Below are 13,575 nucleotides of genomic sequence, written 5' to 3' on the forward strand. Positions count from 1 at the left end.
CTGCTCCAGCCAGACACGCCGTCGGCATGGCCCCACTCCTTGGGCCGAGGTGAGGACCACGGCTGAGCTGGGAAGGCGGGGTGGCAAGCCCCTGGGCTAGTGGTAAGTCCCCGGAGGGGGGCTTGGGCTGAACTAAAGTCAAAGAGGCGCAGAGGGTCAGGAGAGGCGGCCGACAAGACCGAAGCAATCGTATGCCTCTGAAGGTCTTTCCTCGGGACTCCCCCAGGCCCCCGTACCTGCCACTTTGCTGTCTCTCTTCCCCCTCTTAGCGTTCCCTGCGCTCCACAGGAGGGCTCACCGCGGCGCCGCCTCTGAGCGCCCAGATCTGGCGCAGTGCAAGGCCTGTGTACCCAATCTTCGCCTCCCTCCTGGACCTGGAGCCCGCGCACCGGTCCCCAGACTCCACTGGCCCCGGTCCCACCCAGCCCCGACCATACCCCACTCCCGGTCATCCTCACCCAGGGCTGCGGAGCTGGCCTTGTTCCTCGGCTTCCAGCCTTGCGTCGCCCTCTCTCAACTCAGCCAATTCCAGCCATCGTCAGCCCTCTCCCATTTCTCCCACTTCTTCTCTCCTCTGCTTGAATTTGACTCCAGTAGCCCCCGAAACAGCATTTGTACCAAAGCTGCTACACCAAATTTAGATTTCCACACGCCCCTGCGTTTTGTTTTTTAATTGCATTAACTAAGTATACACTTTGCAGTCAGCGGGGCTATTTGCAGTGATAAGATGTTTCCACCACTTTCCTCTCCATTTGGCTGCAGTCAAGCTCTTCTCGGAGCATTTTCGGGGAGTTGGGGCCAGTAAAATGACATACTGGGGTCCCCCTAATTGGAAAAGCAAGCAGGTGCATCGGGGCTCTACTGCAAGTTTTCTGGGGGATGAGAGCCAATTGTGTGTCTTTGAAGACACATCACCTACTTACTGTCTGCTCAGACTTGCAAAGAGTGATCCTGTTCCAGCAACAATGCACCAGGGCAACATTGACAGAGCATATGCAGGAGTATATCAGTCCTGGAAGACGCACTGAATTATGGGGCTGTATTATGTCCCAAACACACCCAGACAAGGTGTGAGATTGTGAGTCTAAATTCATCAGATTCATCATAACCGGGTCCCCAAAATAAGACAGTGTGGCATGTCTGTGGACCCACACCCACTACCACTGACTGACTCTCTACAAACACAGCTCTGGTGTGTGAGAGTTATTGATAGCTGACATTTATTCAGTGCTTGCGACATCCCCACGAAGCTTGCTCCTCACAGATGCTTAGAGCAGTGCCTAGCATGTAGCAGACAATCTGGGAATATTTGCTGAGCCACTGAGTGACAGATCTCATTTAACTCTATTCATTAGGTAGTATTACCAGGCCCACACAACAGAGGGAGAGACTGAGGCCCAAAGCAATTAAACCAGTTGCCCAGGGTAGCTCAGCAAGGAAGTGTGCCGTTGACTTTTGACCCAAGAAATTTGACCCAGGGGCCTGTGTTCTAACCACGGCAAAATAGGCCTTCAGGCTCCATCCACTGACATTAGATAATGCATTTATTTTTTTCTGTCACCCCCACATTGAAACATAACTTCATGACAGAAATGGCCCTGACCCTTGCAGAGTCCCACAGCGTCTAGAACAGAGGGAAGCATTAAAAAACAATAATAATAATTAACTAATTAAGAACTTTCATGCAACACCTTGTCTTAAACCAAGAAAAAAGAACACAGGCCCTGGCCTGGTGGCTCAGTTGGTTCAAACAGGTTATAGGTTCGACTCTCTGTCAGGGCACATACCTGGGTTGTGGGTTTGATCCCTGGTTGGGGAGGCAACCAATACATGTATCTCACATCGATGCTTCTCTCTCCTTTCCTCTCTCTCTAAAATAAATAAAAACATATCCTCCAGTGAGGATTTTTAAAAAGAACCCAAGGCAGGGACAGACTAGAGCTTCTGCTGTTATGACCTCTGCAGAGGGGTTGGCATATTTCTACCTGCTAAGTCAGAACTGGAAAGAGCTGCCCCAGCCGGCTTGCGAAGGCCCAGGAAGCTGAGGCTCAGAGAGGTTAAGAGCTTTGTCCAAGGTCACAAGGGCAGTACATGGGAAAGCCAGGGCTGAATACAGACTGCCAGACTTCTCATCTCTAGTCTCCTGCCATCCCACCTCACTGCATTTCCACCCGGGCACTTCCCAGCATGCATCAGGGCTGAGAGCCAAGGGCAAGAACCTGGTAGAAGAATAGGTCTAGACACCTTCCCACAAGAGTTGGGGGTTTTAAGGCATTTATAAATTTAATTTTTTTAAAAAAACCTGTAATGAAATCCAGTCACTGTAAAATATTGCCTGTCGCCTGGACATTTGAGTCCCGTCCTCAGAGGAGCCTGGCTGTAGCTGCTGCTCCCCGGTTTAATTAACAGAGACTGCCCCCTGTTTGTGACAAAGGGAGTGCAGGATTGTGCTTCAGAGAGAAGCCCTTTGTGGCTTATTTGCCAGATTCCAAACTTTCAACCTTCTATCCCTTGAGCTTTGCCGGAATCAAATTGCCTCTGGTCCTGCCTATTGTGGCTGCGATTGCCCCTGGAATTTTGCCGGAGCCTGTTTCCCAAACATTTGAAAATTATTTCGAAGTGGGAGGAATCATCTTGGTTCATTTTACTCCTCAAAGGGAAAAAGCCGATGCCCTCTGGGTCTTTCCGGTCAGTAAATAGTTACTGCCTCCTCATAGATGAATGATTATTAGAAACATGGCTCTGTTTGGAACATCTTCCAGGGCTCCTGGGGTGGGGGGGGGGGGGGGCGGAGGGGGGCGGTAGAGAGAGAAGGGGAGTAAACTTCCTAATTGAAATAATTGCTAAGTTCATGGAAGATGAAAAATCATCATCAAAGGCCACCCCCCCACCCCTATCTAAATGAATTCATGCAAATGTGTTGCAATTAAAATGCAACTCTTAATGAAAGTACTTTCTAAGAAAGAGATGATGACATTATTATTTACAACACAGGCACTCTTAATATCCAAAGAAGAATCTTTCATTTGCTCTAGCCTTAATTATGTCAGACTACAGAGCATGTTACAAAGAGACCGAAATTGTACTCCCCAACAATTAGAGGAGAGAGCCACGTGACAAAGGATATGTGCTTACCAGGACCTGCAACCAATGTCTACAAGCAAATTAGATCATTTGTGCTATGGCTCTCAAAATCTCATCAAATGGCTTTTAGGGTTTCAAAGAGGTTTCTAAGCAACTGTTAGCCTTGAGGGGGGGAAAAAGATAAAACAGAAGCTGTTGATTCAAAACTTCAAGTGCTCCCTGGGTGAAATCTGAAACTGGCCCCATAACACAGAGGGCAAGGAGAGAGAAGAGAGCCAGGCTGCTCCACAATGGTGGGTGGCAGGTTTAACATGCAGGAGAACTTACCTACAAGGCTTGTCTTGGGCATGACAAGGCCAAGGCGAGGAGACTGCCACACCCTCCCCCTAGTTCAAATAGAGGACTCAATGGGGTTCCGTCACGTGCACCATCCGGATGGTCTCAACAACTTACTCTTGCAAGGCTACAGCCTTGAAAGTGCAGGAACAATGGGCAGAATGTACATTTCCAAGACAGGGGAGGGCTGAGCAGCCTCCGATAGCCTGGGTCTAGCCCGAGGGTCAACCTCTGGTCACGGCCTCTCAATGACCTCCTCTAACAGAAGCCTGAATGTACCTAGCACCTTGCCAGGTTCAAGCAACACCCACTATGATATATGTTATTCTTTTGTCCTAAAGAGAGAAGAGAAGCCTTATAGAAGAAGTGAAGTGAGTCTAAAGTATAGTTCCCCCAGACTGGGGGTGGTACGTGATTTGTTTTTCGGTGGTACCCCAACAAAGATTTTTTAAAATCGTTTTATATTTATTTCAATGAATATCAGAAAAAAAAATAATGCTGCATCCAGCACATGGCTTCATGGACATAAGTGTTTAAGGTGTAGTGAATCCTTTAAGTCCATTAATTTAAAGTCAATTTAAAAAAAATAATAAAGACATCATAGTATTTATTGATGAAATACAAATGAAGAAAAGAATATGAAGTGTCTGGTACTGAAAACTGAATTTATGAAATGTGAGCTTTGGTATCAGAACAGGGGATCTCAGCTTCAGCACTAGTGACATTGTAAGTGGATAATTCTTTGTTGTGGGGCTATTCTGTGCATTAGCAGCATCCTTGGCCTCTACCTACTAGATGCCAGTAGCACTGCCCAGTTGTGACAATTGTTAACAAGCAGACATTGCCAATGTCCATAGGGTGGGGTGTGGTTAGGGAGGATAATCAATTGAGAACCACTGAGTCATGCCTATTTACATCCTAGCTCTTTGTCATGTGACTTGAATAATGCACTTAACTTCTCTAAGCCTCAGTTTTTCCATCTATAAAATGGGGATAAGAATGGTACCTCTCCCCAGAAAGGTTACAGACACTCAACACATTGTATAGAGTACTTAGTACATTGAAGGGAACCTTAGCAGTGCTTAATTAAGGGTCACTGAAGGGCCTACATGGTGCCAGGCACTGAGCTGAGTGCTGGGGTGACAGATGACAAAGACCCTTGTTCTTCATGATCTCAAAAATCTCCAGGGCGAGATAGAACATAAAGGTAGGGCGGGCTTCCTGGGCAAGCAATCTGTGCAGTCAGGCTCAAAACGGTCCTATGCTTGATTTCATGCTCTGCAGTTTTCTTCTTGAAATTATAAATTATTTTTAATAAGGGTCCCCACCAATTATATAGCTGATCCTCTATATAGGCAATACAACTCCAGCAGAAAGAGAAGTGAAGCTATGGGAATTAACGGAGGATGTTTAGCTCTGCCTCTACAGGAAAGGAGGGCTTCTCAGAGGTGGTGACGCCTGAGCAGCCCAACTTAAATGTATGTAAGCATTCTCAGAAACAGCAGGAAGAATTCAGATAGACTCTCTTTAAAAGTAGTTCTCAAGTGCTAGTCCACACAACAATATGTGTTGAAGTTTTCACTGGCCCATAGGAAATTGAGAAAAAGTAAGGCTAATAAAATAAGTGCTTGATAAATGCCTCTATTAATTGTTACATACTCTATTTGTATTAAAATTTGCTTTCTAGAAAAAATGTTGGAGTTAGTAGATGTTAGTCTTACGTGTGTGTGTGTGTGTGTGTGTGTGTGTGTATGTTATTTTAAAAATATTTCTTACCAGGAAAAAATTGGCAAAACTATTCTCTCCAATTTTTGGTTATTTTACTATGGACAAAATCTGAGAGTCTTGGATGAGTAATTTAAAAACTCCACAGTAGCTTTTGTTCACAAGTAAAGTGGTAGGTTGAAGCAATTATCTGAATAATTTAAGTCCCTTCAACTCCACTGTAAAACCAAAATAGGTTTTGGGGTCATGCATTTTCCAGCCAGCTGCATTGATTAAAATAAATAGGTATATCCCCGGGGATCAGCTGAGACTAGATGGAACCCCCACAGCTGCTTACTCCCCAGACTCCTGTCTCTCTGCTCAAATGCTTAACAATACAGATTGTGTCCGTTTTTGCCATGTAACAACTCATCCCAAAGCTTAGTGCAGTGATGGAGAACCTATGACACGCGTGTCAGAGGTGACACGCGAATTCATTTTTTTGGTTGATTTTTCTTTGTTAAATGGCATTTAAATATATAAAATAAATATCAAAAATATAAGTCTTTGTTTTACTATGGTTGCAAAGATCAACAAATTTCTATATGTGACACGGCACCAGAGTTAAGTTAGGGTTTTTCAAAATGCTGACACGCTGAGCTCAAAAGGTTCGCCATCACTGGCTTAGGGGCTTAAAACAACAACTATTTATTTAACAACCAGTTCTGTGGGTTGGCAAGTTGGGGTGGCCTCTCTTGGGTGGTTACTCTGGTTTTGTCAGAGTTTACTCGGCATTTGCTACAAACTCCTAAGCCCCCAGGATGCTGGTTGGTCTGAATCAGCCTTCAGCAGGGACAGCTTCCCTCCACTCCGTGAAGTTCACACACCATCAGACTCGCCCAGGCTTTTACCTGTGGTGGCTGAGCAGGGAGACACTAAGAGAATGCATGCAAGCTCTGTGGAGACCCAGGGTCACAGCAGACACACCATCACTCGTGCCACATTCTACGGGCACAAAGCAGACCATAAAGCCAGTCCATATTCAAGGGGGGCAGAAATAGACTTCCTCCCTTGATAGGAAAAGCTGCTAAGTCACATTGAAAAGGGGTGCGTATAAAGGGATGTGTGAATGACATTTTTTATATCAATTGTCTTAGGCCATTTGGGCTTCGATAACAAAATACCATGGACTGGGTGGTTTATAAACTATGGAAATGTATTTCTCATACGTCTGGAGGCTGGGAAGTCTAAGATCGAGGCACCAGCATGGTCACCTTCTGGTGACAACACTCTTCCTGGTTCGTAGCTAGTGCCTTTTCACTGAATCCTCACATGGTGGGAGGGGCAAGGGATCTCTGGGGGGGGGGGGGGTCTCTCTCTTAGAAGAACACTAATCCCATTCATGAGGGCCCCACCCACATGACTTAAGTAACTCCAAAGCACTCCCCTTCTCATACCATCGCATTGGGCATTAGAAAGTCAACATATGAATTTTGGGGAAGACAAAAACATTCAAACCATAGCATCAACCTATCACACACCTCAAATCCCATTATTATCCACCGAGGCAGAATGAAAATCTCCACATCGCCAAGACTGCCCAGCCAACGGTATTCAAGGAGAAACTGGTGCATGTGAATTATACTAGTATTGCCATCAAAAAAGCAACAGTCATATTGACTTACATAAACTGTGTTTTCACCTACATATTCAGAACAACACTTGAACATTTGAAAGTTCAGTGCACCCTATCCAGCCATGTGTCCAAGCCAGTAAACTGGAAGGTGTCTGATGCCACCATCAGTCACCAACTTTGATCAATTCTCCTAAGTAAATATCAAATCCTTTCTTTCATCCCCATCATCACTTCCTTAGTTCAACCTTCATTTCTCACAGTGACAATTACATTTCCCCATGGTTTCACCTAACCACTCCTACCCCCAAATCCAATTGCCTTTTATTCACTTAACAAGCCTGTATTGAATGTTCACTTTGTGCTAGGGATGGTGGGTACAACAGAAAATAAGATAGAGCCTACAGTGTGGTAAAGGAAATAAGCAAGAAAACAAATTTTACTCAGGATAGGTGATCTGCCATAATACACAACCCCCCAAAAATCACAGTGGCTTGACATAGTAAATCAAGCCCTGCAAGATGTGGCTCAGTTGGTTGAGCATTGTCCCATGCACCAAGAGGTTACTCGTTATTCGATTCCTGGTCAGGGCACATGTCCTGGTTGCAGGCTTGATCCCCAGTAATGGGGGGTATAGGAGGTTCTCTCTCATCTATGTTTCTTTCTCATTGATGTTTCTCTCCCTCTCCCTTCCTCTCTCCCTCTAAAATCAATAAAAACACATTTTTAAAAAATTATGACTTAAGAATCTAAATTCCTCTTATCATGTAGCTCCATGATTGAAATAATTTACTTCTCTCCATGTGAATACTGTGTAGAGGCCACGTTGGGCCATGTGGGAAAAAGAACAGGAAGGATGGCTCTGACTGGTTTGGCTCAGTGGATAGAGCGTCGGCCTGCGGACTGGATGGTCCCAGGTTCGATTCCAATCAAGGGCATGTACCTTGGTTGCGGGCACATCCCCAGGAGGGGGTGTACAGGAAGCAGCTGATTGATGTTTCTCTCTCATCAATGTTTCTAACTCTCTATCCCTCTCCCTTCCTCTCTGTAAAAAAATCAATAAAATATATTTTTAAAAAAGAACAGGAAGGATGAAGTAAGGCAATTTAGGGCCATGCCTTGAAGTGGCATACATCATTCCCACCATATTCCATTAGCTGAATTCAGTCACATGGTCCCAACTTAAGCACAAAGGAGGATAGGAAATGTAGTCTTACTATGTGCACAGAGGAGGAGAGAGAACTGGTGAGTGTATAACCAGTCCTGGCCACAACAGACAATTATCTACACTAATAAAAGAGAAACATGGTAATTAGCATATGACCGATACCCTTTTCATTGGCTAATCAGTGAGTATATGCAAATTAACTGACAACCAAGGTGGCGGCCGGCAGCCATGCACTGAAGTGAACAGGGAGGCTTGCTTGCTCCAGTGATGGTGAACTCCAAAGTTCCCCGCCTGCCGCTGCCGGCCTCTGACCTGGCAGTTTGAAACATTGTAACAAATATAGAAGCTAAACAAAACCCCCAAAACCAGCTTTCAGCTGCCGGGATCTCAGAGCTGGAGTTATACATTGTTTCGATTATAGAATGCAAACAAACCAGATACCAGCTTTCAGCAGTGGAAGCCTCAGAGCTAGGGCCAGAGCTAAAGCTGGCCCAGAATAAAAAAAAAGAAAAAGAAAAAAAGGAGCGGTTGCGAGCTTCAGTCAATCGCCAGCCTGAAAGCAGCCCTCAGCCCCTCACCCAGACTGGCCAGGCACCTCAGTGGGGACCCCCACCCTGAAGGGTGTGTGACCAGCTGCAAACAGCCATCATCCCCTCATCCAGGCTGGCCAGGCACCCCAGTGGGGACCCCCACCCTGATCCAGGGCACCCTTCAGGACAAACGAGCTGGCCCCCAGGCCTCTATCCTATATAGTAAAAGGGTAATATGCCTCCCAGTACCGGAATCAGCAGAGCCGTGAGGCCTCCTGGCACCGGATCAGCGTGACAGGGGGCAGCGCCCAAACCCCCTGATCGCCCTGCGACTGTGTGTGTGACAGGGTGCGGCGCCCCAACCTCCCCCCCCCGCCCAGGCCCTGCTCTGTGTGTGACAGGGTAGAGTCATAACCTCCCCATCAGCCCTGCCCTGAGTGTGACAGTGGCGACGCCCCAATCCCCTGATCGGCCCTGCTCTGTGGTTGATAGAGGGCAGCGCCCCAACCCCGATCCACCCTGCTCTGTGTGTGACAGGGGGCGGTGCCCTAACTCCCCTATCAGCCCTACTCTATGAGTGACAAGGGGGAGCTCCTCAACCCCTTGATCGGCCCTGCTCTGTGCATGACACGGGGGAGCTCCCCAACCCCCTGATTGGCCCTGCTCTGTGCATGATAGGGTACGGAGCCCCAACCCCCCTGATGGGCCCTGCTCTGTGCGTGACAGGGGGTGGCGCCGCAACCTCCCCATCGACCCTGCCTTGAGTGTGACAGGGGGCAGTGCCCCAACCCCCCAATCGGCCCTACCCTGAGCGTGACTGAGGGTGGCATTGCAACCTCCCAATCCGCCCTGCTCTGTGTATGACAGGGAGCGGCGCCCCAACTCCCCAATTGGCCCTGCTCTGAGCCCGACCAGGGGCTGCACCTAGGGATTGGGCCTGCCCTCTGCCAGCCAGGAGCAGGCCTAAGCCAGCAGGTCGTTATCTCCCAAGGGGTCCCAGACTGTGAGAGGGCACAGGCCGGGCTGAGGGACCCCCTCTTCCCCCCCGAGTGCACAAATTTTTGTGCACCGGGCCTCTAGTCCTATATAATAAAGAGGTAATATGCAAATTAACCCTTACGCCCTCACAAGATGGCTGCCTACAACCATGCCAGCAGCGGGGGTTAGTGAGGGACGACCAAATGACTGAACAACAGGCTGCGTGGGGTGACCAGGCTAGCAGGGGGATTAGTGAGGGACGACCAAACAACTGAACAGCAGGCTGTGTGGGTGACCAGGCCAGCAAGGGGGGGGGGGGGGGGGGGACAGTTGGGGGCGACCAGGCTGGCAGTGGGAGCAGTTGGGGGTGACCAGGCTGGCAGGGGGAGCAGTGAGGGGCGACTAGGCTGGCGGGGGGAGGGGGGGCAACCAGGCCAGCAGCGGGGGGCAGTTAGGGGCAACCAGGCCGACAGTGGGGGCAGTAAGGGGTGATCAGGCCAGCACACAGAGGCAGTGAGGGGAGATCAGGCTCAGGGGTGGGGGGGAGGGCGGGCAGTTAGGGGCTACCAGGCAGGCAGGCAGGTGAGTGATTAAAAGCCAACAGTCCAGGATTATGAGGGATCGGGCCTAAACCAGCAGTTGGACATCCCCCAAGGGATCCCAGATTGGAGAGGGTGCAGATGGGGCTGAGGGGACACCCCCCCCCCCCACCCCGTGCACGAATTTCATGCACCGGGCCTCTAGTAATACATATAATAGATGCTATGGTTGGAGAGATAGAGCATCCTGTGGGGACCAGGGGAGGGGTTCATACATTCAGTATAGCCTGGGATTCAGGATCACTTTTTGGCTAATCTGGGCCTTATAACTCATCTGGGACCCAAAGAAAGTCAACCTTTCTGGGCTCAGAACCTACTTGCTGGTTTCCTGTTTTGGATCTCCCTCTGCCTCTACACACACAGGGGAACAAAAATTGTTGGGAAGCAGAAAGGGAAAATGGATCTTCAGGGAGAAGCAGAAACAAGACAAAGAGAGATGCCTACGTTGTCAATGGCTTTCTGGTTCTCGAGATTTGGGAGTTTGGTGTGATTCTCCTGGCTCTTCCAATAACGTCCTCCTATCTTCCTCCCATTTTTGCCTACGTTTGCTCAAGTTGGTTCCTTTTTAAACTCTGACCAAGATATTCTGTCTCCAGTTTCTCTATTCAGACCTTCATCACATCATCACCAAATGTTGCATTTTGTTTCTCTCCTCCCCAATTCTATGAGCTGGCCAGATGGAGGACAGGAGGAGAGGACAGGGGAGGGAAGGGCAGGAGAGGGGAAGGGAGGGGAAAGGAGGGAGATGGGGGGAAAGAGAGGTGGACTCACATACATACACGAAACATGTGTAGAAGAGTGTTCTTTATTGTTTGTAATAGTGAAGGACTAAAAACAACCTCCATTAGTGAGACACTGGCTCTGACTGGTGATCTCAGGGAGAGATCTCTACTTCAGTGAGATATCAGCTAAATAGCTCATTGTACTTCCATATGAGAAAGCTGTACAGCAGTTAAAATGACTGAGCAGTTTAAAAACTCTGGAACTCAGTTTAGGTATTACTGCCTTACAGATCCCCAGGATGTGATTATATAGATATAGATATAGACATAGATATAGACATAGACATAGACATAGATATAGATATAGATATAGATATAGATATAGATATAGATAGAGAGATAGATATAGATAGAGAGATAGAGATATAGATATAGATATAGATAGAGAGATAGAGATAGATATATATAGATATATATGTGTATATCTTGAAGATTATAATCTTCAAGATATAGAGATGAAATGCAAAACAGAAATAAAAACATACTTATGATTAGAATTTACAGACTATTTCTGGAAAGATATACTGGGAGTAGGGATGGCTCCTAGGGACAGGGACTAGACGGGGAGGGAGAACTAATTTTCCCTGCATATGTTTGTGTACTCTTTTTAAACCATCTGTATGCTTTAACTGTTCAAGAAAAGTAACTGATTAAAGTGTGTTTCAAAGGAAAGAATAAGAAAAGAAGGAATGGATGAGGGTACATGACAAGAAGAAAGAAAAGGCAGAGCATCAGACAGCTCAACAACAACCTGACTTCCATTCCCAAGTCCCCTGTGACAGATCACCGACCTTTACCAAATCACTCCCCTTCTCTGCACCTTGGTGTCTCCATCTGGAAAATAGGTCAGCAGAATTTGGTGCTCTCTAAGGTCCCAACTCCCCAAATCGTCTGCAATATTCACTGACAGAGCTAATTGCTCGGGCAGAAATTCCTTTCAAATTAAAGCAGTAATTGTCCTGGCTTCCCAGAGCAGCATAATATAAAATGGCTTTTTCTTTATTAGAGTTGACTTTGAAATTGGGTGCTTTAAAGGATATAAAATGAATCACAAATGACATATCTGCAAATCATGTAGAAGAAAGTGATTTTTTGGGTGCCTCATTAGCCCTTGAGCCTCTTCAGAAAAGTCCCTGCTCTCCCATCCTCTGTAGCCAGGCCAGAGATGGACCCGGATGCTTGACTCGGGAGGGTCCAGCCAATTGTAATACAGCCCAAAAGCTAATTTGATTTGCCCTCAAGAATTTGAACTAAACAACACAGATAAGGGGAGGATAAAGAGCAAGAGTCCCATTACATTAATGTTTAGGAACCAGATTGAAAGTCGCACGAGGGCAGGAACTGTAACAGTCTTGTTCATTGACGCATGCCTGGTGCCTGCCACCATTCTGGTATATAGTAGGTGCTCAATAAATACTAGTTGAAAGAAAGAATAATCACCAGAGGGAACATCCATAAACCCTTACTGCTGCAAATCCCTGCTGCCACCCCCCTCCCCCTTTTCTTTTAGAGAACTAGATTTCTAGTTTTTCTTTGGCTTCTGTGGGATTTTTTTATCTTTCTTTAAAAAATCCCTTACACCTAAGCTAATTTGACAGATGTGGGGTTCTTTCATCCAAAAGAGTCCTAAGACAGGCCTTCCCCCTCCCAACCTCCCAGAAATACAATCAATTCCCCCCCAAGATTATTTTCTTTTAATTAAATGCTATCAAAATTAATAGTAATATGTTCTATGGTTAAAGTTAATTCAGGAGGGGAAACCAAGATGGCGGCATAGGTTAACACTGGAGTTTGCTGCCTCGAACAACCACTTCAAAAATACAACTAAAAGACAGAACGGACATCATCCAGAACCACAGGAAGGCTGGCTGAGTGGAAGTTCTACAACTAGGAGGAACCGAGAATCAGAGGAGGCGCAGTGCTGAAGTAAAATACTAAGGTGCGGAGTGCGCGCGGCGTGGGCTGGTGGCTGAGGGCGTGGTTGTCTGTTTTAATCCGGAGGGAGCCTCAGACTCAGAGCTCCAGATCCGGGCAAGTCTCTAGGGACCCAGACTCAAACAGGAGAAGCAGGACTCCGAAGTTTGCAGCTGTTGCTGGGACAGAGAGGCAGAGCCCCTGGGGACGCACTGAGAGCAGCCATAACTGCTCCCTCCTCTGCCCTGTTGATCCCGTGGGACCTGCCCCGCCCAAGCCCTGCACAGAGGCATTTGCTGGATAGCCTCAGGCAAAGGCTAGATTAGCACCTCCCTAGAGGACACAAATTCTTCTACTGCAGACACAGCTGATTACCACCGCCAGTTGGCCTGGAGGTCAAATCCCTCTAGTATTAACTATAACAATCAAGGCTTAACTACAACAAGACTGCGCACAAAGACCACTAGGGGATGTACCAAGAAAGCGTAAAAAATGTGGAGACAAAGAAACAGGACAAAACTATCAAGGGAGGATATTGAGTTCAGAACCACACTTTTGAGGTCTCTCAAGAGGCTTCTAGAGACTGTCGATAAACTTGATGAGATGTACAGGAAATCTAATGAGACCCTCGATGGTGTGATAAAGGACCATCTAGAAAGTAAGCATACACTGACTGAAATAAAGAATATTATACAGACTCCCAACAGCAAACCAGAGGAGCGCAAGAATCAAGTCAAAGATTTGAAATGCGAAGAAGCGAGAAACACCCAACCGGAAAAGCAAAATGAAAAAAGAACCCAAAAATATGAAGATAGTGTAAGGAGCCTCTGGGACAGCTTCAAATGTA

This window comes from Myotis yumanensis, unplaced genomic scaffold (assembly GCF_028538775.1).
Source record: "Myotis yumanensis isolate MYYU_CA2020_CCGP unplaced genomic scaffold, mMyoYum1.0.hap1 SCAF_4, whole genome shotgun sequence".
Taxonomy (NCBI): Eukaryota; Metazoa; Chordata; class Mammalia; order Chiroptera; family Vespertilionidae; genus Myotis; species Myotis yumanensis.